Here is a 24,350-nt window from a genome sequence, read left to right as displayed (position 1 = left end):
CCGGTCTCCAAGTAACTTAATGCGACCGATCAAACGTTTTCCCCCTTTCCCAAGTAACTTGCAGAACCAACCCTGGTCTCCAAGTAACTTAATGCGACCGATCGAACGTTTTCCCCCTTTCCCAAGTAACTTGCCGAACCAACCCTGGTCTCCAAGTAACTTAATGCGACCGATCGAACGTTTTCCCCCTTTCCCAAGTAACTTGCCGAACCAACCCTGGTCTCCAAGTAACTTAATGCGATCGAACGTGCTATCCCTCCCCTGTTCTCTACTCTAACCCTAACCATTGGAGTTGCAGCCTAAACCTAATCCCAGGAGTTTGCGTTTTCCCCCTTTCCCAAGTAACTTGCCGAACCAACCCTGGTCTCCAAGTAACTTAATGACCCCTGGGGTTAGGGTTAAAGGAGAATCTTAGGGTTAGGGTTAGGGTTTTAGGGTTAGGGTTAGGGTTAGGGTTTTAGGGTTAGGGTTAGGGTTAGGGGTTAGGGTTAGGGGTAGGGGTAGGGGTAGGGGTTGGGGTTGGGGTTAGGGTTAGGGTTAGGGTTCCCCAAGTGTCTTAATGCGTTTTCCCGGTTCCCAAGTGTCTTAATGCGTTTTCCCGGTTCCCCAAGTGTCTTAATGCATTTTCCCGGTTCCCCAAGTGTCTTAATGCGTTTTCCCGGTTCCCCAAGTGTCTTAATGCGTTTTCCCGGTTCCCCAAGTGTCTTAATGCTTTTTCCCGGTTCCCCAAGTGTCTTAATGCGTTTTCCCGGTTCCCCAAGTGTCTTAATGCGTTTTCCCGGTTCCCCAAGTGTCTTAATGCGTTTTCCCGGTTCCCCAAGTGTCTTAATGCGTTTTCCCGGTTCCCCAAGTGTCTTAATGCTTTTTCCCGGTTCCCCAAGTGTCTTAATGCGTTTTCCCGGTTCCCCAAGTGTCTTAATTCGATCGAACATGCTATCCCTCCCCTGTTCTCTACTCTAACCCTAACCATTGGAGTTGCAGCCTAAACCTAATCCCAGGAGTTTGCGTTTTCCCCCTTTCCCAAGTAACTTGCCGAACCAACCCTGGTCTCCAAGTAACTTAATGCGATCGAACGTGCTATCCCTCCCCTGTTCTCTACTCTAACCCTAACCATTGGAGTTGCAGCCTAAACCTAATCCCAGGAGTTTGCGTTTTCCCCCTTTCCCAAGTAACTTGCCGAACCAACCCTGGTCTCCAAGTAACTTAATGACCCCTGGGGTTAGGGTTAGAGAAGTGTCTTAAAAACGCCACCCCCGGGTTAGGGTTAGGGTTAGGGTTCCCCAAGTGTCTTAATGCGTTTTCCCGGTTCCCCAAGTGTCTTAATACGTTTTCCCGGTTCCCCAAGTGTCTTAATGCGTTTTCCCGGTTCCCCAAGTGTCTTAATGCGTTTTCCCGGTTCCCCAAGTGTCTTAATGCGTTTTCCCGGTTCCCCAAGTGTCTTAATGCGTTTTCCCGGTTCCCCAAGTGTCTTAATGCGTTTTCCCGGTTCCCCAAGTGTCTTAATGCGATCGAACATGCTATCCCTCCCCAGTTCCCTACTCTAACCCTAACCCTCGGAGGTTGCAGCCTAAACCTAATTACAGTGGATTGCAGCCTAACCCTAATCAGTGGAATTTGCGTTTACCCCATTCCCCAAGTAACTTGCCGAACCAACCCTGGTCTCCAAGTAACTTAATGACCCCTGGGGTTAGGGTTAGAGAAGTGTCTTAAAAACGCCACCCCCGGGTTAGGGTTAGGGTTAGGGTTAGGGTTAGGGTTCCACAAGTGTCTTAATGCGTTTTCCCAGTTCCCCAAGTGTCTTAATGCGTTTTCCCAGTTCCCCAAGTGTCTTAATGCGTTTTCCCAGTTCCCCAAGTGTCTTAATGCGTTTTCCCGGTTCCCCAAGTGTCTTAATGCGTTTTCCCGGTTCCCCAAGTGTCTTAATGCGTTTTCCCGGTTCCCCAAGTGTCTTAATGCGATCGAACGTGCTATCCCTCCCCTGTTCTCTACTCTAACCCTAACCATTGGAGTTGCAGCCTAAACCTAATCCCAGGAGTTTGCGTTTTCCCCCTTTCCCAAGTAACTTGCCGAACCAACCCTGGTCTCCAAGTAACTTAATGACCCCTGGGGTTAGGGTTAGAGAAGTGTCTTAAAAACGCCACCCCCGGGTTAGGGTTAGGGTTAGGGTTAGGGTTAGGGTTAGGGTTCCACAAGTGTCTTAATGCGTTTTCCCAGTTCCCCAAGTGTCTTAATGCGTTTTCCCAGTTCCCCAAGTGTCTTAATGCGTTTTCCCAGTTCCCCAAGTGTCTTAATGCGTTTTCCCGGTTCCCCAAGTGTCTTAATGCGTTTTCCCGGTTCCCCAAGTGTCTTAATGCGTTTTCCCGGTTCCCCAAGTGTCTTAATGCGATCGAACGTGCTATCCCTCCCCTGTTCTCTACTCTAACCCTAACCATTGGAGTTGCAGCCTAAACCTAATCCCAGGAGTTTGCGTTTTCCCCCTTTCCCAAGTAACTTGCCGAACCAACCCTGGTCTCCAAGTAACTTAATGACCCCTGGGGTTAGGGTTAGAGAAGTGTCTTAAAAACGCCACCCCCGGGTTAGGGTTAGGGTTAGGGTTCCACAAGTGTCTTAATGCGTTTTCCTGGTTCCCCAAGTGTCTTAATGCGTTTTCCCGGTTCCCCAAGTGTCTTAATGCGTTTTCCCGGTTCCCCAAGTGTCTTAATGCGTTTTCCCGGTTCCCCAAGTGTCTTAATGCGATCGAACGTGCTATCCCTCCCCTGTTCTCTACTCTAACCCTAACCATTGGAGTTGCAGCCTAAACCTAATCCCAGGAGTTTGCGTTTTCCCCCTTTCCCAAGTAACTTGCCGAACCAACCCTGGTCTCCAAGTAACTTAATGACCCCTGGGGTTAGGGTTAGAGAAGTGTCTTAAAAACGCCACCCCCGGGTTAGGGTTAGGGTTAGGGTTAGGGTTAGGGTTAGGGTTCCACAAGTGTCTTAATGCGTTTTCCCAGTTCCCCAAGTGTCTTAATGCGTTTTCCCAGTTCCCCAAGTGTCTTAATGCGTTTTCCCAGTTCCCCAAGTGTCTTAATGCGTTTTCCCGGTTCCCCAAGTGTCTTAATGCGTTTTCCCGGTTCCCCAAGTGTCTTAATGCGTTTTCCCGGTTCCCCAAGTGTCTTAATGCGATCGAACGTGCTATCCCTCCCCTGTTCTCTACTCTAACCCTAACCATTGGAGTTGCAGCCTAAACCTAATCCCAGGAGTTTGCGTTTTCCCCCTTTCCCAAGTAACTTGCCGAACCAACCCTGGTCTCCAAGTAACTTAATGACCCCTGGGGTTAGGGTTAGAGAAGTGTCTTAAAAACGCCACCCCCGGGTTAGGGTTAGGGTTAGGGTTAGGGTTAGGGTTAGGGTTCCACAAGTGTCTTAATGCGTTTTCCCGGTTCCCCAAGTGTCTTAATGCGTTTTCCCGGTTCCCCAAGTGTCTTAATGCGTTTTCCCAGTTCCCCAAGTGTCTTAATGCGTTTTCCCGGTTCCCCAAGTGTCTTAATGCGATCGAACGTGCTATCCCTCCCCTGTTCTCTACTCTAACCCTAACCATTGGAGTTGCAGCCTAAACCTAATCCCAGGAGTTTGCGTTTTCCCCCTTTCCCAAGTAACTTGTCGAACCAACCTTGGTCTCCAAGTAACTTAATGACCCCTGGGGTTAGGGTTAGAGAAGTGTCTTAAAAACGCCACCCCCGTGTTAGGGTTAGGGTTAGGGTTAGGGTTCCACAAGTGTCTTAATGCGTTTTCCCAGTTCCCCAAGTGTCTTAATGCGTTTTCCCAGTTCCCCAAGTGTCTTAATGCGTTTTCCCAGTTCCCCAAGTGTCTTAATGCGTTTTCCCGGTTCCCCAAGTGTCTTAATGCGTTTTCCCGGTTCCCCAAGTGTCTTAATGCGTTTTCCCGGTTCCCCAAGTGTCTTAATGCGATCGAACGTGCTATCCCTCCCCTGTTCTCTACTCTAACCCTAACCATTGGAGTTGCAGCCTAAACCTAATCCCAGGAGTTTGCGTTTTCCCCCTTTCCCAAGTAACTTGCCGAACCAACCCTGGTGTCCAAGTAACTTAATGACCCCTGGGGTTAGGGTTAGAGAAGTGTCTTAAAAACGCCACCCCCGGGTTAGGGTTAGGGTTAGGGTTAGGGTTAGGGTTAGGGTTAGGGTTCCACAAGTGTCTTAATGCGTTTTCCCGGTTCCCCAAGTGTCTTAATGCGTTTTCCCGGTTCCCCAAGTGTCTTAATGCGTTTTCCCGGTTCCCCAAGTGTCTTAATGCGTTTTCCCGGTTCCCCAAGTGTCTTAATGCGTTTTCCCGGTTCCCCAAGTGTCTTAATGCGATCGAACATGCTATCCCTCCCCAGTTCCCTACTCTAACCCTAACCCTCGGAGGTTGCAGCCTAAACCTAATCACAGTGGATTGCAGCCTAACCCTAATCAGTGGAATTTGCGTTTACCCCATTCCCCAAGTAACTTGCCGAACCAACCCTGGTCTCCAAGTAACTTAATGACCCCTGGGGTTAGGGTTAGAGAAGTGTCTTAAAAACGCCACCCCCGGGTTAGGGTTAGGGTTAGGGTTAGGGTTAGGGTTCCACAAGTGTCTTAATGCGTTTTCCCAGTTCCCCAAGTGTCTTAATGCGTTTTCCCAGTTCCCCAAGTGTCTTAATGCGTTTTCCCAGTTCCCCAAGTGTCTTAATGCGTTTTCCCGGTTCCCCAAGTGTCTTAATGCGTTTTCCCGGTTCCCCAAGTGTCTTAATGCGTTTTCCCGGTTCCCCAAGTGTCTTAATGCGATCGAACGTGCTATCCCTCCCCTGTTCTCTACTCTAACCCTAACCATTGGAGTTGCAGCCTAAACCTAATCCCAGGAGTTTGCGTTTTCCCCCTTTCCCAAGTAACTTGCCGAACCAACCCTGGTCTCCAAGTAACTTAATGACCCCTGGGGTTAGGGTTAGAGAAGTGTCTTAAAAACGCCACCCCCGGGTTAGGGTTAGGGTTAGGGTTAGGGTTAGGGTTAGAGTTAGGGTTCCACAAGTGTCTTAATGCGTTTTCCCAGTTCCCCAAGTGTCTTAATGCGTTTTCCCGGTTCCCCAAGTGTCTTAATGCGTTTTCCCAGTTCCCCAAGTGTCTTAATGCGTTTTCCCGGTTCCCCAAGTGTCTTAATGCGTTTTCCCGGTTCCCCAAGTGTCTTAATGCGTTTTCCCGGTTCCCCAAGTGTCTTAATGCGATCGAACGTGCTATCCCTCCCCTGTTCTCTACTCTAACCCTAACCATTGGAGTTGCAGCCTAAACCTAATCCCAGGAGTTTGCGTTTTCCCCCTTTCCCAAGTAACTTGCCGAACCAACCCTGGTCTCCAAGTAACTTAATGACCCCTGGGGTTAGGGTTAGAGAAGTGTCTTAAAAACGCCACCCCCGGGTTAGGGTTAGGGTTAGGGTTAGGGTTAGGGTTCCACAAGTGTCTTAATGCGTTTTCCTGGTTCCCCAAGTGTCTTAATGCGTTTTCCCGGTTCCCCAAGTGTCTTAATGCGTTTTCCCGGTTCCCCAAGTGTCTTAATGCGTTTTCCCGGTTCCCCAAGTGTCTTAATGCGATCGAACGTGCTATCCCTCCCCTGTTCTCTACTCTAACCCTAACCATTGGAGTTGCAGCCTAAACCTAATCCCAGGAGTTTGCGTTTTCCCCCTTTCCCAAGTAACTTGCCGAACCAACCCTGGTCTCCAAGTAACTTAATGACCCCTGGGGTTAGGGTTAGAGAAGTGTCTTAAAAACGCCACCCCCGGGTTAGGGTTAGGGTTAGGGTTAGGGTTAGGGTTCCACAAGTGTCTTAATGCGTTTTCCCAGTTCCCCAAGTGTCTTAATGCGTTTTCCCAGTTCCCCAAGTGTCTTAATGCGTTTTCCCAGTTCCCCAAGTGTCTTAATGCGTTTTCCCGGTTCCCCAAGTGTCTTAATGCGTTTTCCCGGTTCCCCAAGTGTCTTAATGCGTTTTCCCGGTTCCCCAAGTGTCTTAATGCGATCGAACGTGCTATCCCTCCCCTGTTCTCTACTCTAACCCTAACCATTGGAGTTGCAGCCTAAACCTAATCCCAGGAGTTTGCGTTTTCCCCCTTTCCCAAGTAACTTGCCGAACCAACCCTGGTCTCCAAGTAACTTAATGACCCCTGGGGTTAGGGTTAGAGAAGTGTCTTAAAAACGCCACCCCCGGGTTAGGGTTAGGGTTAGGGTTAGGGTTAGGGTTCCACAAGTGTCTTAATGCGTTTTCCTGGTTCCCCAAGTGTCTTAATGCGTTTTCCCGGTTCCCCAAGTGTCTTAATGCGTTTTCCCGGTTCCCCAAGTGTCTTAATGCGTTTTCCCGGTTCCCCAAGTGTCTTAATGCGATCGAACGTGCTATCCCTCCCCTGTTCTCTACTCTAACCCTAACCATTGGAGTTGCAGCCTAAACCTAATCCCAGGAGTTTGCGTTTTCCCCCTTTCCCAAGTAACTTGCCGAACCAACCCTGGTCTCCAAGTAACTTAATGACCCCTGGGGTTAGGGTTAGAGAAGTGTCTTAAAAACGCCACCCCCGGGTTAGGGTTAGGGTTAGGGTTAGGGTTCCACAAGTGTCTTAATGCGTTTTCCCAGTTCCCCAAGTGTCTTAATGCGTTTTCCCAGTTCCCCAAGTGTCTTAATGCGTTTTCCCAGTTCCCCAAGTGTCTTAATGCGTTTTCCCGGTTCCCCAAGTGTCTTAATGCGTTTTCCCGGTTCCCCAAGTGTCTTAATGCGTTTTCCCGGTTCCCCAAGTGTCTTAATGCGATCGAACGTGCTATCCCTCCCCTGTTCTCTACTCTAACCCTAACCATTGGAGTTGCAGCCTAAACCTAATCCCAGGAGTTTGCGTTTTCCCCCTTTCCCAAGTAACTTGCCGAACCAACCCTGGTGTCCAAGTAACTTAATGACCCCTGGGGTTAGGGTTAGAGAAGTGTCTTAAAAACGCCACCCCCGGGTTAGGGTTAGGGTTAGGGTTAGGGTTAGGGTTAGGGTTCCACAAGTGTCTTAATGCGTTTTCCCGGTTCCCCAAGTGTCTTAATGCGTTTTCCCGGTTCCCCAAGTGTCTTAATGCGTTTTCCCAGTTCCCCAAGTGTCTTAATGCGTTTTCCCAGTTCCCCAAGTGTCTTAATGCGTTTTCCCAGTTCCCCAAGTGTCTTAATGCGTTTTCCCGGTTCCCCAAGTGTCTTAATGCGTTTTCCCGGTTCCCCAAGTGTCTTAATGCGTTTTCCCGGTTCCCCAAGTGTCTTAATGCGTTTTCCCGGTTCCCCAAGTGTCTTAATGCGTTTTCCCGGTTCCCCAAGTGTCTTAATGCGATCGAACGTGCTATCCCTCCCCTGTTCTCTACTCTAACCCTAACCATTGGAGTTGCAGCCTAAACCTAATCCCAGGAGTTTGCGTTTTCCCCCTTTCCCAAGTAACTTGCCGAACCAACCCTGGTCTCCAAGTGTCTTAATGCGATCGAACGTGCTATCCCTCCCCTGTTCTCTACTCTAACCCTAACCATTGGAGTTGCAGCCTAAACCTAATCCCAGGAGTTTGCGTTTTCCCCCTTTCTCAAGTAACTTGCCGAACCAACCCTGGTCTCCAAGTGTCTTAATGACCCCTGGGGTTAGGGTTAGAGAAGTGTCTTAAAAACGCCACCCCCGGGTTAGGGTTAGGGTTAGGGTTAGGGTTAGGGTTCCACAAGTGTCTTAATGCGTTTTCCCGTTTCCCCAAGTGTCTTAATGCGTTTTCCCGGTTCCCCAAGTGTCTTAATGCGTTTTCCCGGTTCCCCAAGTGTCTTAATGCGTTTTCCCGGTTCCCCAAGTGTCTTAATGCGTTTTCCCAGTTCCCCAAGTGTCTTAATGCGTTTTCCCGGTTCCCCAAGTGTCTTAATGCGATCGAACGTGCTATCCCTCCCCTGTTCTCTACTCTAACCCTAACCATTGGAGTTGCAGCCTAAACCTAATCCCAGGAGTTTGCGTTTTCCCCCTTTCCCAAGTAACTTGCCGAACCAACCCTGGTCTCCAAGTGTCTTAATGCGATCGAACGTGCTATCCCTCCCCTGTTCTCTACTCTAACCCTAACCATTGGAGTTGCAGCCTAAACCTAATCCCAGGAGTTTGCGTTTTCCCCCTTTCCCAAGTAACTTGCCGAACCAACCCTGGTCTCCAAGTGTCTTAATGACCCCTGGGGTTAGGGTTAGAGAAGTGTCTTAAAAACGCCACCCCCGGGTTAGGGTTAGGGTTAGGGTTAGGGTTCCACAAGTGTCTTAATGCGTTTTCCCGGTTCCCCAAGTGTCTTAATGCGTTTTCCCGGTTCCCCAAGTGTCTTAATGCGTTTTCCCGGTTCCCCAAGTGTCTTAATGCGTTTTCCCGGTTCCCCAAGTGTCTTAATGCGTTTTCCCGGTTCCCCAAGTGTCTTAATGCGTTTTCCCGGTTCCCCAAGTGTCTTAATGCGATCGAACGTGCTATCCCTCCCCTGTTCTCTACTCTAACCCTAACCATTGGAGTTGCAGCCTAAACCTAATCCCAGGAGTTTGCGTTTTCCCCCTTTCCCAAGTAACTTGCCGAACCAACCCTGGTCTCCAAGTGTCTTAATGCGATCGAACGTGCTATCCCTCCCCTGTTCTCTACTCTAACCCTAACCATTGGAGTTGCAGCCTAAACCTAATCCCAGGAGTTTGCGTTTTCCCCCTTTCCCAAGTAACTTGCCGAACCAACCCTGGTCTCCAAGTGTCTTAATGACCCCTGGGGTTAGGGTTAGAGAAGTGTCTTAAAAACGCCACCCCCGGGTTAGGGTTAGGGTTAGGGTTAGGGTTCCACAAGTGTCTTAATGCGTTTTCCCGGTTCCCCAAGTGTCTTAATGCGTTTTCCCGGTTCCCCAAGTGTCTTAATGCGTTTTCCCGGTTCCCCAAGTGTCTTAATGCGTTTTCCCGGTTCCCCAAGTGTCTTAATGCGTTTTCCCGGTTCCTCAAGTGTCTTAATGCGTTTTCCCGGTTCCCCAAGTGTCTTAATGCGATCGAACGTGCTATCCCTCCCCTGTTCTCTACTCTAACCCTAACCATTGGAGTTGCAGCCTAAACCTAATCCCAGGAGTTTGCGTTTTCCCCCTTTCCCAAGTAACTTGCCGAACCAACCCTGGTCTCCAAGTGTCTTAATGCGATCGAACGTGCTATCCCTCCCCTGTTCTCTACTCTAACCTTAACCATTGGATTTGCAGCCTAAACCTAATCCCAGGAGTTTGCGTTTTCCCCCTTTCCCAAGTAACTTGCCGAACCAACCCTGGTCTCCAAGTGTCTTAATGACCCCTGGGGTTAGGGTTAGAGAAGTGTCTTAAAAACGCCACCCCCGGGTTAGGGTTAGGGTTAGGGTTAGGGTTCCACAAGTGTCTTAATGCGTTTTCCCGGTTCCCCAAGTGTCTTAATGCGTTTTCCCGGTTCCCCAAGTGTCTTAATGCGTTTTCCCGGTTCCCCAAGTGTCTTAATGCGTTTTCCCAGTTCCCCAAGTGTCTTAATGCGTTTTCCCGGTTCCCCAAGTGTCTTAATGCGATCGAACGTGCTATCCCTCCCCTGTTCTCTACTCTAACCCTAACCATTGGAGTTGCAGCCTAAACCTAATCCCAGGAGTTTGCGTTTTCCCCCTTTCCCAAGTAACTTGCCGAACCAACCCTGGTCTCCAAGTGTCTTAATGCGATCGAACGTGCTATCCCTCCCCTGTTCTCTACTCTAACCCTAACCATTGGAGTTGCAGCCTAAACCTAATCCCAGGAGTTTGCGTTTTCCCCCTTTCCCAAGTAACTTGCCGAACCAACCCTGGTCTCCAAGTGTCTTAATGACCCCTGGGGTTAGGGTTAGAGAAGTGTCTTAAAAACGCCACCCCCGGGTTAGGGTTAGGGTTAGGGTTCCACAAGTGTCTTAATGCGTTTGAACGTGCTATCCCTCCCCTGTTCTCTACTCTAACCCTAACCATTGGAGTTGCAGCCTAAACCTAATCCCAGGAGTTTGCGTTTTCCCCCTTTCCCAAGTAACTTGCCGAACCAACCCTGGTCTCCAAGTGTCTTAATGCGATCGAACGTGCTATCCCTCCCCTGTTCTCTACTCTAACCCTAACCATTGGAGTTGCAGCCTAAACCTAATCCCAGGAGTTTGCATTTTCCCCCTTTCCCAAGTAACTTGCCGAACCAACCCTGGTCTCCAAGTGTCTTAATGACCCCTGGGGTTAGGGTTAGAGAAGTGTCTTAAAAACGCCACCCCCGGGTTAGGGTTAGGGTTAGGGTTAGGGTTCCACAAGTGTCTTAATGCGTTTTCCCGGTTCCCCAAGTGTCTTAATGCGTTTTCCCAGTTCCCCAAGTGTCTTAATGCGTTTTCCCGGTTCCCCAAGTGTCTTAATGCGTTTTCCCAGTTCCCCAAGTGTCTTAATGCGTTTTCCCGGTTCCCCAAGTGTCTTAATGCGTTTTCCCGGTTCCCCAAGTGTCTTAATGCGTTTTCCCGGTTCCCCAAGTGTCTTAATGCGATCGAACGTGCTATCCCTCCCCTGTTCTCTACTCTAACCCTAACCATTGGAGTTGCAGCCTAAACCTAATCCCAGGAGTTTGCGTTTTCCCCCTTTCCCAAGTAACTTGCCGAACCAACCCTGGTCTCCAAGTGTCTTAATGCGATCGAACGTGCTATCCCTCCCCTGTTCTCTACTCTAACCCTAACCATTGGAGTTGCAGCCTAAACCTAATCCCAGGAGTTTGCGTTTTCCCCCTTTCCCAAGTAACTTGCCGAACCAACCCTGGTCTCCAAGTGTCTTAATGACCCCTGGGGTTAGGGTTAGAGAAGTGTCTTAAAAACGCCACCCCCGGGTTAGGGTTAGGGTTAGGGTTAGGGTTAGGGTTCCACAAGTGTCTTAATGCGTTTTCCCGGTTCCCCAAGTGTCTTAATGCGTTTTCCCGGTTCCCCAAGTGTCTTAATGCGTTTTCCCGGTTCCCCAAGTGTCTTAATGCGTTTTCCCGGTTCCCCAAGTGTCTTAATGCGTTTTCCCGGTTCCCCAAGTGTCTTAATGCGTTTTCCCGGTTCCCCAAGTGTCTTAATGCGATCGAACGTGCTATCCCTCCCCTGTTCTCTACTCTAACCCTAACCATTGGATTTGCAACCTAAACCTAATCCCAGGAGTTTGCGTTTTCCCCCTTTCCCAAGTAACTTGCCGAACCAACCCTGGTCTCCAAGTGTCTTAATGCGATCGAACGTGCTATCCCTCCCCTGTTCTCTACTCTAACCCTAACCATTGGAGTTGCAGCCTAAACCTAATCCCAGGAGTTTGCGTTTTCCCCCTTTCCCAAGTAACTTGCCGAACCAACCCTGGTCTCCAAGTGTCTTAATGACCCCTGGGGTTAGGGTTAGAGAAGTGTCTTAAAAACGCCACCCCCGGGTTAGGGTTAGGGTTAGGGTTAGGGTTCCACAAGTGTCTTAATGCGTTTTCCCGGTTCCCCAAGTGTCTTAATGCGTTTTCCCGGTTCCCCAAGTGTCTTAATGCGTTTTCCCGGTTCCCCAAGTGTCTTAATGCGTTTTCCCGGTTCCCCAAGTGTCTTAATGCGTTTTCCCGGTTCCCCAAGTGTCTTAATGCGTTTTCCCGGTTCCCCAAGTGTCTTAATGCGATCGAACGTGCTATCCCTCCCCTGTTCTCTACTCTAACCCTAACCATTGGAGTTGCAGCCTAAACCTAATCCCAGGAGTTTGCGTTTTCCCCCTTTCCCAAGTAACTTGCCGAACCAACCCTGGTCTCCAAGTGTCTTAATGCGATCGAACGTGCTATCCCTCCCCTGTTCTCTACTCTAACCCTAACCATTGGAGTTGCAGCCTAAACCTAATCCCAGGAGTTTGCGTTTTCCCCCTTTCCCAAGTAACTTGCCGAACCAACCCTGGTCTCCAAGTGTCTTAATGACCCCTGGGGTTAGGGTTAGAGAAGTGTCTTAAAAACGCCACCCCCGGGTTAGGGTTAGGGTTAGGGTTAGGGTTAGGGTTCCCCAAGTGTCTTAATGCGTTTTCCCGGTTCCCCAAGTGTCTTAATGCGTTTTCCCGGTTCCCCAAGTGTCTTAATGCGTTTTCCCGGTTCCCCAAGTGTCTTAATGCGTTTTCCCGGTTCCCCAAGTGTCTTAATGCGTTTTCCCGGTTCCCCAAGTGTCTTAATGCGATCGAACGTGCTATCCCTCCCCTGTTCTCTACTCTAACCCTAACCATTGGAGTTGCAGCCTAAACCTAATCCCAGGAGTTTGCGTTTTCCCCCTTTCCCAAGTAACTTGCCGAACCAACCCTGGTCTCCAAGTGTCTTAATGCGATCGAACGTGCTATCCCTCCCCTGTTCTCTACTCTAACCCTAACCATTGGAGTTGCAGCCTAAACCTAATCCCAGGAGTTTGCGTTTTCCCCCTTTCCCAAGTAACTTGCCGAACCAACCCTGGTCTCCAAGTGTCTTAATGACCCCTGGGGTTAGGGTTAGAGAAGTGTCTTAAAAACGCCACCCCCGGGTTAGGGTTAGGGTTAGGGTTCCACAAGTGTCTTAATGCGTTTTCCCGGTTCCCCAAGTGTCTTAATGCGTTTTCCCGGTTCCCCAAGTGTCTTAATGCGTTTTCCCGGTTCCCCAAGTGTCTTAATGCGTTTTCCCGGTTCCCCAAGTGTCTTAATGCGTTTTCCCAGTTCCCCAAGTGTCTTAATGCGTTTTCCCGGTTCCCCAAGTGTCTTAATGCGATCGAACGTGCTATCCCTCCCCTGTTCTCTACTCTAACCCTAACCATTGGAGTTGCAGCCTAAACCTAATCCCAGGAGTTTGCGTTTTCCCCCTTTCCCAAGTAACTTGCCGAACCAACCCTGGTCTCCAAGTGTCTTAATGACCCCTGGGGTTAGGGTTAGAGAAGTGCCTTAAAAACGCCACCCCCGGGTTAGGGTTAGGGTTAGGGTTAGGGTTCCACAAGTGTCTTAATGCGTTTTCCCGGTTCCCCAAGTGTCTTAATGCGTTTTCCCGGTTCCCCAAGTGTCTTAATGCGTTTTCCCGGTTCCCCAAGTGTCTTAATGCGTTTTCCCGGTTCCCCAAGTGTCTTAATGCGTTTTCCCGGTTCCCCAAGTGTCTTAATGCGATCGAACGTGCTATCCCTCCCCTGTTCTCTACTCTAACCCTAACCATTGGAGTTGCAGCCTAAACCTAATCCCAGGAGTTTGCGTTTTCCCCCTTTCCCAAGTAACTTGCCGAACCAACCCTGGTCTCCAAGTGTCTTAATGCGATCGAACGTGCTATCCCTCCCCTGTTCTCTACTCTAACCCTAACCATTGGAGTTGCAGCCTAAACCTAATCCCAGGAGTTTGCGTTTTCCCCCTTTCCCAAGTAACTTGCCGAACCAACCCTGGTCTCCAAGTGTCTTAATGACCCCTGGGGTTAGGGTTAGAGAAGTGTCTTAAAAACGCCACCCCCGGGTTAGGGTTAGGGTTAGGGTTAGGGTTCCACAAGTGTCTTAATGCGTTTTCCCGGTTCCCCAAGTGTCTTAATGCGTTTTCCCGGTTCCCCAAGTGTCTTAATGCGTTTTCCCGGTTCCCCAAGTGTCTTAATGCGTTTTCCCGGTTCCCCAAGTGTCTTAATGCGTTTTCCCGGTTCCCCAAGTGTCTTAATGCGTTTTCCCGGTTCCCCAAGTGTCTTAATGCGATCGAACGTGCTATCCCTCCCCTGTTCTCTACTCTAACCCTAACCATTGGAGTTGCAGCCTAAACCTAATCCCAGGAGTTTGCGTTTTCCCCCTTTCCCAAGTAACTTGCCGAACCAACCCTGGTCTCCAAGTGTCTTAATGCGATCGAACGTGCTATCCCTCCCCTGTTCTCTACTCTAACCCTAACCATTGGAGTTGCAGCCTAAACCTAATCCCAGGAGTTTGCGTTTTCCCCCTTTCCCAAGTAACTTGCCGAACCAACCCTGGTCTCCAAGTGTCTTAATGACCCCTGGGGTTAGGGTTAGAGAAGTGTCTTAAAAACGCCACCCCCGGGTTAGGGTTAGGGTTAGGGTTAGGGTTAGGGTTCCACAAGTGTCTTAATGCGTTTTCCCGGTTCCCCAAGTGTCTTAATGCGTTTTCCCGGTTCCCCAAGTGTCTTAATGCGTTTTCCCGGTTCCCCAAGTGTCTTAATGCGTTTTCCCGGTTCCCCAAGTGTCTTAATGCGTTTTCCCGGTTCCCCAAGTGTCTTAATGCGTTTTCCCGGTTCCCCAAGTGTCTTAATGCGATCGAACGTGCTATCCCTCCCCTGTTCTCTACTCTAACCCTAACCATTGGAGTTGCAGCCTAAACCTAATCCCAGGAGTTTGCGTTTTCCCCCTTTCCCAAGTAACTTGCCGAACCAACCCTGGTCTCCAAGTGTCTTAATGCGATCGAACGTGCTATCCCTCCCCTGTTCTCTACTCTAACCCTAACCATTGGAGTTGCAGCCTAAACCTAATCCCAGGAGTTTGCGTTTTCCCCCTTTCCCAAGTAACTTGCCGAACCAACCCTGGTCTCCAAGTGTCTTAATGACCCCTGGGGTTAGGGTTAGAGAAGTGTCTTAAAAACGCCACCCCCGGGTTAGGGTTAGGGTTAGGGTTAGGGTTCCCCAAGTGTCTTAATGCGTTTTCCCGGTTCCCCAAGTGTCTTAATGCGTTTTCCCGGTTCCCCAAGTGTCTTAATGCGTTTTCCCGGTTCCCCAAGTGTCTTAATGCGTTTTCCCGGTTCCCCAAGTGTCTTAATGCGTTTTCCCGGTTCCCCAAGTGTCTTAATGCGATCGAACGTGCTATCCCTCCCCTGTTCTCTACTCTAACCCTAACCATTGGAGTTGCAGCCTAAACCTAATCCCAGGAGTTTGCGTTTTCCCCCTTTCCCAAGTAACTTGCCGAACCAACCCTGGTCTCCAAGTGTCTTAATGCGATCGAACGTGCTATCCCTCCCCTGTTCTCTACTCTAACCCTAACCATTGGAGTTGCAGCCTAAACCTAATCCCAGGAGTTTGCGTTTTCCCCCTTTCCCAAGTAACTTGCCGAACCAACCCTGGTCTCCAAGTGTCTTAATGACCCCTGGGGTTAGGGTTAGAGAAGTGTCTTAAAAACGCCACCCCCGGGTTAGGGTTAGGGTTAGGGTTCCACAAGTGTCTTAATGCGTTTTCCCGGTTCCCCAAGTGTCTTAATGCGTTTTCCCGGTTCCCCAAGTGTCTTAATGCGTTTTCCCGGTTCCCCAAGTGTCTTAATGCGTTTTCCCGGTTCCCCAAGTGTCTTAATGCGTTTTCCCAGTTCCCCAAGTGTCTTAATGCGTTTTCCCGGTTCCCCAAGTGTCTTAATGCGATCGAACGTGCTATCCCTCCCCTGTTCTCTACTCTAACCCTAACCATTGGAGTTGCAGCCTAAACCTAATCCCAGGAGTTTGCGTTTTCCCCCTTTCCCAAGTAACTTGCCGAACCAACCCTGGTCTCCAAGTGTCTTAATGACCCCTGGGGTTAGGGTTAGAGAAGTGCCTTAAAAACGCCACCCCCGGGTTAGGGTTAGGGTTAGGGTTAGGGTTCCACAAGTGTCTTAATGCGTTTTCCCGGTTCCCCAAGTGTCTTAATGCGTTTTCCCGGTTCCCCAAGTGTCTTAATGCGTTTTCCCGGTTCCCCAAGTGTCTTAATGCGTTTTCCCGGTTCCCCAAGTGTCTTAATGCGTTTTCCCGGTTCCCCAAGTGTCTTAATGCGATCGAACGTGCTATCCCTCCCCTGTTCTCTACTCTAACCCTAACCATTGGAGTTGCAGCCTAAACCTAATCCCAGGAGTTTGCGTTTTCCCCCTTTCCCAAGTAACTTGCCGAACCAACCCTGGTCTCCAAGTGTCTTAATGCGATCGAACGTGCTATCCCTCCCCTGTTCTCTACTCTAACCCTAACCATTGGAGTTGCAGCCTAAACCTAATCCCAGGAGTTTGCGTTTTCCCCCTTTCCCAAGTAACTTGCCGAACCAACCCTGGTCTCCAAGTGTCTTAATGACCCCTGGGGTTAGGGTTAGAGAAGTGTCTTAAAAACGCCACCCCCGGGTTAGGGTTAGGGTTAGGGTTAGGGTTCCACAAGTGTCTTAATGCGTTTTCCCGGTTCCCCAAGTGTCTTAATGCGTTTTCCCGGTTCCCCAAGTGTCTTAATGCGTTTTCCCGGTTCCCCAAGTGTCTTAATGCGTTTTCCCGGTTCCCCAAGTGTCTTAATGCGTTTTCCCGGTTCCCCAAGTGTCTTAATGCGTTTTCCCGGTTCCCCAAGTGTCTTAATGCGATCGAACGTGCTATCCCTCCCCTGTTCTCTACTCTAACCCTAACCATTGGAGTTGCAGCCTAAACCTAATCCCAGGAGTTTGCGTTTTCCCCCTTTCCCAAGTAACTTGCCGAACCAACCCTGGTCTCCAAGTGTCTTAATGCGATCGAACGTGCTATCCCTCCCCTGTTCTCTACTCTAACCCTAACCATTGGAGTTGCAGCCTAAACCTAATCCCAGGAGTTTGCGTTTTCCCCCTTTCCCAAGTAACTTGCCGAACCAACCCTGGTCTCCAAGTGTCTTAATGACCCCTGGGGTTAGGGTTAGAGAAGTGTCTTAAAAACGCCACCCCCGGGTTAGGGTTAGGGTTAGGGTTAGGGTTCCACAAGTGTCTTAATGCGTTTTCCCGGTTCCCCAAGTGTCTTAATGCGTTTTCCCGGTTCCCCAAGTGTCTTAATGCGTTTTCCCGGTTCCCCAAGTGTCTTAATGCGTTTTCCCGGTTCCCCAAGTGTCTTAATGCGTTTTCCCGGTTCCCCAAGTGTCTTAATGCGTTTTCCCGGTTCCCCAAGTGTCTTAATGCGATCGAACGTGCTATCCCTCCCCTGTTCTCTACTCTAACCCTAACCATTGGAGTTGCAGCCTAAACCTAATCCCAGGAGTTTGCGTTTTCCCCCTTTCCCAAGTAACTTGCCGAACCAACCCTGGTCTCCAAGTGTCTTAATGCGATCGAACGTGCTATCCCTCCCCTGTTCTCTACTCTAACCCTAACCATTGGAGTTGCAGCCTAAACCTAATCCCAGGAGTTTGCGTTTTCCCCCTTTCCCAAGTAACTTGCCGAACCAACCCTGGTCTCCAAGTGTCTTAATGACCCCTGGGGTTAGGGTTAGAGAAGTGTCTTAAAAACGCCACCCCCGGGTTAGGGTTAGGGTTAGGGTTAGGGTTCCACAAGTGTCTTAATGCGTTTTCCCGGTTCCCCAAGTGTCTTAATGCGTTTTCCCGGTTCCCCAAGTGTCTTAATGCGTTTTCCCGGTTCCCCAAGTGTCTTAATGCGTTTTCCCGGTTCCCCAAGTGTCTTAATGCGTTTTCCCGGTTCCCCAAGTGTCTTAATGCGATCGAACGTGCTATCCCTCCCCTGTTCTCTACTCTAACCCTAACCATTGGAGTTGCAGCCTAAACCTAATCCCAGGAGTTTGCGTTTTCCCCCTTTCCCAAGTAACTTGCCGAACCAACCCTGGTCTCCAAGTGTCTTAATGACCCCTGGGGTTAGGGTTAGAGAAGTGTCTTAAAAACGCCACCCCCGGGTTAGGGTTAGGGTTAGGGTTAGGGTTAGGGTTAGGGTTCCACAAGTGTCTTAATGCGTTTTCCCGGTTCCCCAAGTGTCTTAATGCGTTTTCCCGGTTCCCCAAGTGTCTTAATGCGTTTTCCCGGTTCCCCAAGTGTCTTAATGCGTTTTCCCGGTTCCCCAAGTGTCTTAATGCGTTTTCCCGGTTCCCCAAGTGTCTTAATGCGATCGAACGTGCTATCCCTCCCCTGTTCTCTACTCTAACCCTAACCATTGGAGTTGCAGCCTAAACCTAATCCCAGGAGTTTGCGTTTTCCCCCTTTCCCAAGTAACTTGCCGAACCAACCCTGGTCTCCAAGTGTCTTAATGCGATCGAACGTGCTATCCCTCCCCTGTTCTCTACTCTAACCCTAACCATTGGAGTTGCAGCCTAAACCTAATCCCAGGAGTTTGCGTTTTCCCCCTTTCCCAAGTAACTTGCCGAACCAACCCTGGTCTCCAAGTGTCTTAATGACCCCTGGGGTTAGGGTTAGAGAAGTGTCTTAAAAACGCCACCCCCGGGTTAGGGTTAGGGTTAGGGTTAGGGTTCCACAAGTGTCTTAATGCGTTTTCCCGGTTCCCCAAGTGTCTTAATGCGTTTTCCCGGTTCCCCAAGTGTCTTAATGCGTTTTCCCGGTTCCCCAAGTGTCTTAATGCGTTTTCCCGGTTCCCCAAGTGTCTTAATGCGTTTTCCCGGTTCCCCAAGTGTCTTAATGCGTTTTCCCGGTTCCCCAAGTGTCTTAATGCGATCGAACGTGCTATCCCTCCCCTGTTCTCTACTCTAACCCTAACCATTGGAGTTGCAGCCTAAACCTAATCCCAGGAGTTTGCGTTTTCCCCCTTTCCCAAGTAACTTGCCGAACCAACCCTGGTCTCCAAGTGTCTTAATGCGATCGAACGTGCTATCCCTCCCCTGTTCTCTACTCTAACCCTAACCATTGGAGTTGCAGCCTAAACCTAATCCCAGGAGTTTGCGTTTTCCCCCTTTCCCAAGTAACTTGCCGAACCAACCCTGGTCTCCAAGTGTCTTAATGACCCCTGGGGTTAGGGTTAGAGAAGTGTCTTAAAAACGCCACCCCCGGGTTAGGGTTAGGGTTAGGGTTAGGGTTAGGGTTCCACAAGTGTCTTAATGCGTTTTCCCGGTTCCCCAAGTGTCTTAATGCGTTTTCCCAGTTCCCCAAGTGTCTTAATGCGTTTTCCCGGTTCCCCAAGTGTCTTAATGCGTTTTCCCGGTTCCCCAAGTGTCTTAATGCGTTTTCCCGGTTAGGGTTAGGGTTAGGGTTAGGGTTAGGGTTAGGGTTCGACAAGTGTCTTAATGCGTTTTCCCAGTTCCCCAAGTGTCTTAATGCGTTTTCCCGGTTCCCCAAGTGTCTTAATGCGTTTTCCCGGTTCCCCAAGTGTCTTAATGCGTTTTCCCGGTTCCCCAAGTGTCTTAATGCGTTTTCCCGGTTCCCCAAGTGTCTTAATGCGTTTTCCCGGTTCCCCAAGTGTCTTAATGCGTTTTCCCGGTTCCCCAAGTGTCTTAATGCGTTTTCCCGGTTCCCCAAGTGTCTTAATGCGATCGAACGTGCTATCCCTCCCCTGTTCTCTACTCTAACCCTAACCATTGGAGTTGCAGCCTAAACCTAATCCCAGGAGTTTGCGTTTTCCCCCTTTCCCAAGTAACTTGCCGAACCAACCCTGGTCTCCAAGTGTCTTAATGCGATCGAACGTGCTATCCCTCCCCTGTTCTCTACTCTAACCCTAACCATTGGAGTTGCAGCCTAAACCTAATCCCAGGAGTTTGCGTTTTCCCCCTTTCCCAAGTAACTTGCCGAACCAACCCTGGTCTCCAAGTGTCTTAATGACCCCTGGGGTTAGGGTTAGAGAAGTGTCTTAAAAACGCCACCCCCGGGTTAGGGTTAGGGTTAGGGTTAGGGTTAGGGTTAGGGTTCGACAAGTGTCTTAATGCGTTTTCCCAGTTCCCCAAGTGTCTTAATGCGTTTTCCCGGTTCCCCAAGTGTCTTAATGCGTTTTCCCGGTTCCCCAAGTGTCTTAATGCGTTTTCCCGGTTCCCCAAGTGTCTTAATGCGTTTTCCCGGTTCCCCAAGTGTCTTAATGCGTTTTCCCGGTTCCCCAAGTGTCTTAATGCATTTTCCCGGTTCCCCAAGTGTCTTAATGCATTTTCCCGGTTCCCCAAGTGTCTTAATGCGTTTTCCCGGTTCCCCAAGTGTCTTAATGCGATTGAACGTGCTATCCCTCCCCTGTTCTCTACTCTAACCCTAACCAGGGATTCAAGCTTCAGGAGGCTAATTTGCATATTCCAGGTGCCTTCTGGGAGAAGCGAAGTCTCCCTAAGCTAGAAGATCGTTGGGTACAGCCGGGACCAGCTGCTTCGAAAGCATCACCAAACCAGGGATTCAAGCTTCAGGAGGCTAATTTGCATATTCCAGGTGCCTTCTGGGAGAAGCGAAGTCTCCCTAAGCTAGAAGATCGTTGGGTACAGCCGGGACCAGCTGCTTCGAAAGCATCACCAAACCGCGCGCCGTAATTTTTGCCTGTAGGACATTATTGCAAGAGAGCTTGGCTGAGTAGATTACACAAGAAGGAAAACACACAGCAAGTCAGCAGGATCTAGGAGCAACATGGCAGATGTGACAACCTACATGGTGAGCTGCAGCATGTGCTACATGTTCACAGATCGACCAGAAGAAGAATCCAATTTCACCTGTCAGAAGTGTAGACTAGTGGCCCTTTTAGAAGAAAAGGTGCGGGGTCTGGAAGAAAGAATAGCAACTTTGAAACTCATCAAAGAGAATGAAGACTTTCTAGACAGAACAGAAGCATCTCTACTGGTCACAGAAGGTGCAAAAAGTGTCAGAGAACCTCCAAAAGCAGATGAGTGGAAGCATGTGACCAAAAGAAGCAAGAAGACCATGGAGAAATCACCAACCACACAACTGAAGAACCGATATCAAATCTTTGTAGAGGATGAAGATGGCACACCTAAGAATGAAGCAATACCAGCAAGCAAAAAAGAAAAGGGCACACAGCAACAAGTGACAGCAAAAAGTACAGCCAAGAAGCAACGAAGAGTGGTGGTGGTGGGAGACTCACTACTGAGAGGCACCGAAGCAGCCATCTGCAGACCGGACATAACTGCAAGAGAAGTATGCTGCCTTCCAGGTGCGATGATCAAGGATGTGACCGATAGGATACCAAAGCTCTTCAGCTCCAAGGACGTCCACCCATTTCTTCTGATACATGTTGGCACCAATGACACGGCAAGGAAGGACCTACCGACAATCTGCAAGGACTTTGAAGAGTTGGGGAAGAAAGTAAAGGAACTGGATGCACAGGTAGTTTTTTCTTCTATCCTTCCAGTAGACGGGCATGGCACCAGGAGATGGAACAGGATCCTTGATGCAAACAACTGGCTAAGACGATGGTGCAGACAACAAGGATTTGGATTCCTGGACCACGGTGTGAATTACTGGTATGATGGACTCCTCGCCAGAGACGGACTACACCTCAACAAACCTGGGAAACACACATTCGCCAGAAGACTCGCTACACTCATCAGGAGGGCGTTAAACTAGAAGAAGAGGGGACGGGAAGAAAAACATTAGACTCGAACAAAGACGACCCAGGAAAACATACTCAGAAGGGAGGTAAGAACATTTCTAAAACAATCCACAGTGAGGAGATTGGAACAAAACAAAATCCTCTAAACTGCATGCTCGCAAACGCCAGAAGCCTGACAAACAAGATGGAAGAACTAGAAGCAGAAATATCTACAGGTAACTTTGACATAGTGGGAATAACCGAGACATGGTTAGATGAAAGCTATGACTGGGCAGTTAACTTACAGGGTTACAGTCTGTTTAGAAAGGATCGTAAAAATCGGAGAGGAGGAGGGGTTTGTCTCTATGTAAAGTCTTGTCTAAAATCCACTTTAAGGGAGGATATTAGCGAAGGGAATGAGGATGTCGAGTCCATATGGGTTGAAATTCATGGAGGGAAAAATGGTAACAAAATTCTCATTGGGGTCTGTTACAAACCCCCAAATATAACAGAAAGCATGGAAAGTCTACTTCTAAAGCAGATAAATGAAGCTGCAACCCATAATGAGGTCCTGGTTATGGGGGACTTTAACTACCCGGATATTAACTGGGAAACAGAAACCTGTGAAACCCATAAAGGCAACAGGTTTCTGCTAATAACCAAGAAAAATTATCTTTCACAATTGGTGCAGAATCCAACCAGAGGAGCAGCACTTTTAGACCTAATACTATCTAATAGACCTGACAGAATAACAAATCTGCAGGTGGTTGGGCATTTAGGAAATAGCGACCACAATATTGTGCAGTTTCACCTGTCTTTCACTAGGGGGACTTGTCAGGGAGTCACAAAAACATTGAACTTTAGGAAGGCAAAGTTTGAACAGCTTAGACATGCCCTTAATCTGGTAGACTGGGACAATATCCTCAGAAATGAGAATACAGATAATAAATGGGAAATGTTTAAGAACATCCTAAATAGGCAGTGTAAGCGGTTTATACCTTGTGGGAATAAAAGGACTAGAAATAGGAAAAACCCAATGTGGCTAAACAAAGAAGTAAGACAGGCAATTAACAGTAAAAAGAAAGCATTTGCACTACTAAAGCAGGATGGTACCATTGAAGCTCTAAAAAACTATAGGGAGAAAAATACTTTATCTAAAAAACTAATTAAAGCTGCCAAAAAGGAAACAGAGAAGCACATTGCTAAGGAGAGTAAAACTAATCCCAAACTGTTCTTCAACTATATCAATAGTAAAAGAATAAAAACTAAAAATGTAGGCACTTTAAAAAATAGTGAGGAAAGAATGGTTGTAGATGACGAGGAAAAAGCTAACATATTAAACACCTTCTTCTCCACGGTATTCACGGTGGAAAATGAAATGCTAGGTGAAATCCCAAGAAACAATGAAAACCCTATATTAAGGGTCACCAATCTAACCCAAGAAGAGGTGCGAAACCGGCTAAATAAGATTAAAATAGATAAATCTCCGGGTCCGGATGGCATACACCCACGAGTACTAAGAGAACTAAGTAATGTAATAGATAAACCATTATTTCTTATTTTTAGTGACTCTATAGCGACAGGGTCTGTTCCGCAGGACTGGCGCATAGCAAATGTGGTGCCAATATTCAAAAAGGGCTCTAAAAGTGAACCTGGAAATTATAGGCCAGTAAGTCTAACCTCTATTGTTGGTAAAATATTTGAAGGGTTTCTGAGGGATGTTATTCTGGATTATCTCAATGAGAATAACTGTTTAACTCCATATCAGCATGGGTTTATGAGAAATCGCTCCTGTCAAACCAATCTAATCAGTTTTTATGAAGAGGTAAGCTATAGACTGGACCACGGTGAGTCATTGGACGTGGTATATCTCGATTTTTCCAAAGCGTTTGATACCGTGCCGCACAAGAGGTTGGTACACAAAATGAGAATGCTTGGTCTGGGGGAAAATGTGTGTAAATGGGTTAGTAACTGGCTTAGTGATAGAAAGCAGAGGGTGGTTATAAATGGTATAGTCTCTAACTGGGTCGCTGTGACCAGTGGGGTACCGCAGGGGTCAGTATTGGGACCTGTTCTCTTCAACATATTCATTAATGATCTGGTAGAAGGTTTACACAGTAAAATATCGATATTTGCAGATGATACAAAACTATGTAAAGCAGTTAATACAAGAGAAGATAGTATTCTGCTACAGATGGATCTGGATAAGTTGGAAACTTGGGCTGAAAGGTGGCAGATGAGGTTTAACAATGATAAATGTAAGGTTATACACATGGGAAGAGGGAATCAATATCACCATTACACACTGAATGGGAAACCACTGGGTAAATCTGACAGGGAGAAGGACTTGGGGATCCTAGTTAATGATAAACTTACCTGGAGCAGCCAGTGCCAGGCAGCAGCTGCCAAGGCAAACAGGATCATGGGGTGCATTAAAAGAGGTCTGGATACACATGATGAGAGCATTATACTGCCTCTGTACAAATCCCTAGTTAGACCGCACATGGAGTACTGTGTCCAGTTTTGGGCACCGGTGCTCAGGAAGGATATAATGGAACTAGAGAGAGTACAAAGGAGGGCAACAAAATTAATAAAGGGGATGGGAGAACTACAATACCCAGATAGATTAGCGAAATTAGGATTATTTAGTCTAGAAAAAAGACGACTGAGGGGCGATCTAATAACCATGTATAAGTATATAAGGGGACAATACAAATATCTCGCTGAGGATCTGTTTATACCAAGGAAGGTGACGGGCACAAGGGGGCATTCTTTGCGTCTGGAGGAGAGAAGGTTTTTCCACCAACATAGAAGAGGATTCTTTACTGTTAGGGCAGTGAGAATCTGGAATTGCTTGCCTGAGGAGGTGGTGATGGCGAACTCAGTCGAGGGGTTCAAGAGAGGCCTGGATGTCTTCCTGGAGCAGAACAATATTGTATCATACAATTATTAGGTTCTGTAGAAGGACGTAGATCTGGGTATTTATTATGATGGAATATAGGCTGAACTGGATGGACAAATGTCTTTTTTCGGCCTTACTAACTATGTTACTATGTTACTATGTTACATTGGAGTTGCAGCCTAAACCTAATCCCAGGAGTTTGCGTTTTCCCCCTTTCCCAAGTAACTTGCCGAACCAACCCTGGTCTCCAAGTGTCTTAATGCGATCGAACGTGCTATCCCTCCCCTGTTCTCTACTCTAACCCTAACCATTGGAGTTGCAG

The sequence above is a fragment of the Ranitomeya imitator genome, chromosome 4, assembly GCF_032444005.1.
Source record: "Ranitomeya imitator isolate aRanImi1 chromosome 4, aRanImi1.pri, whole genome shotgun sequence".
Taxonomy (NCBI): Eukaryota; Metazoa; Chordata; class Amphibia; order Anura; family Dendrobatidae; genus Ranitomeya; species Ranitomeya imitator.
Note: the sequence above shows the minus strand (reverse complement) of the source record.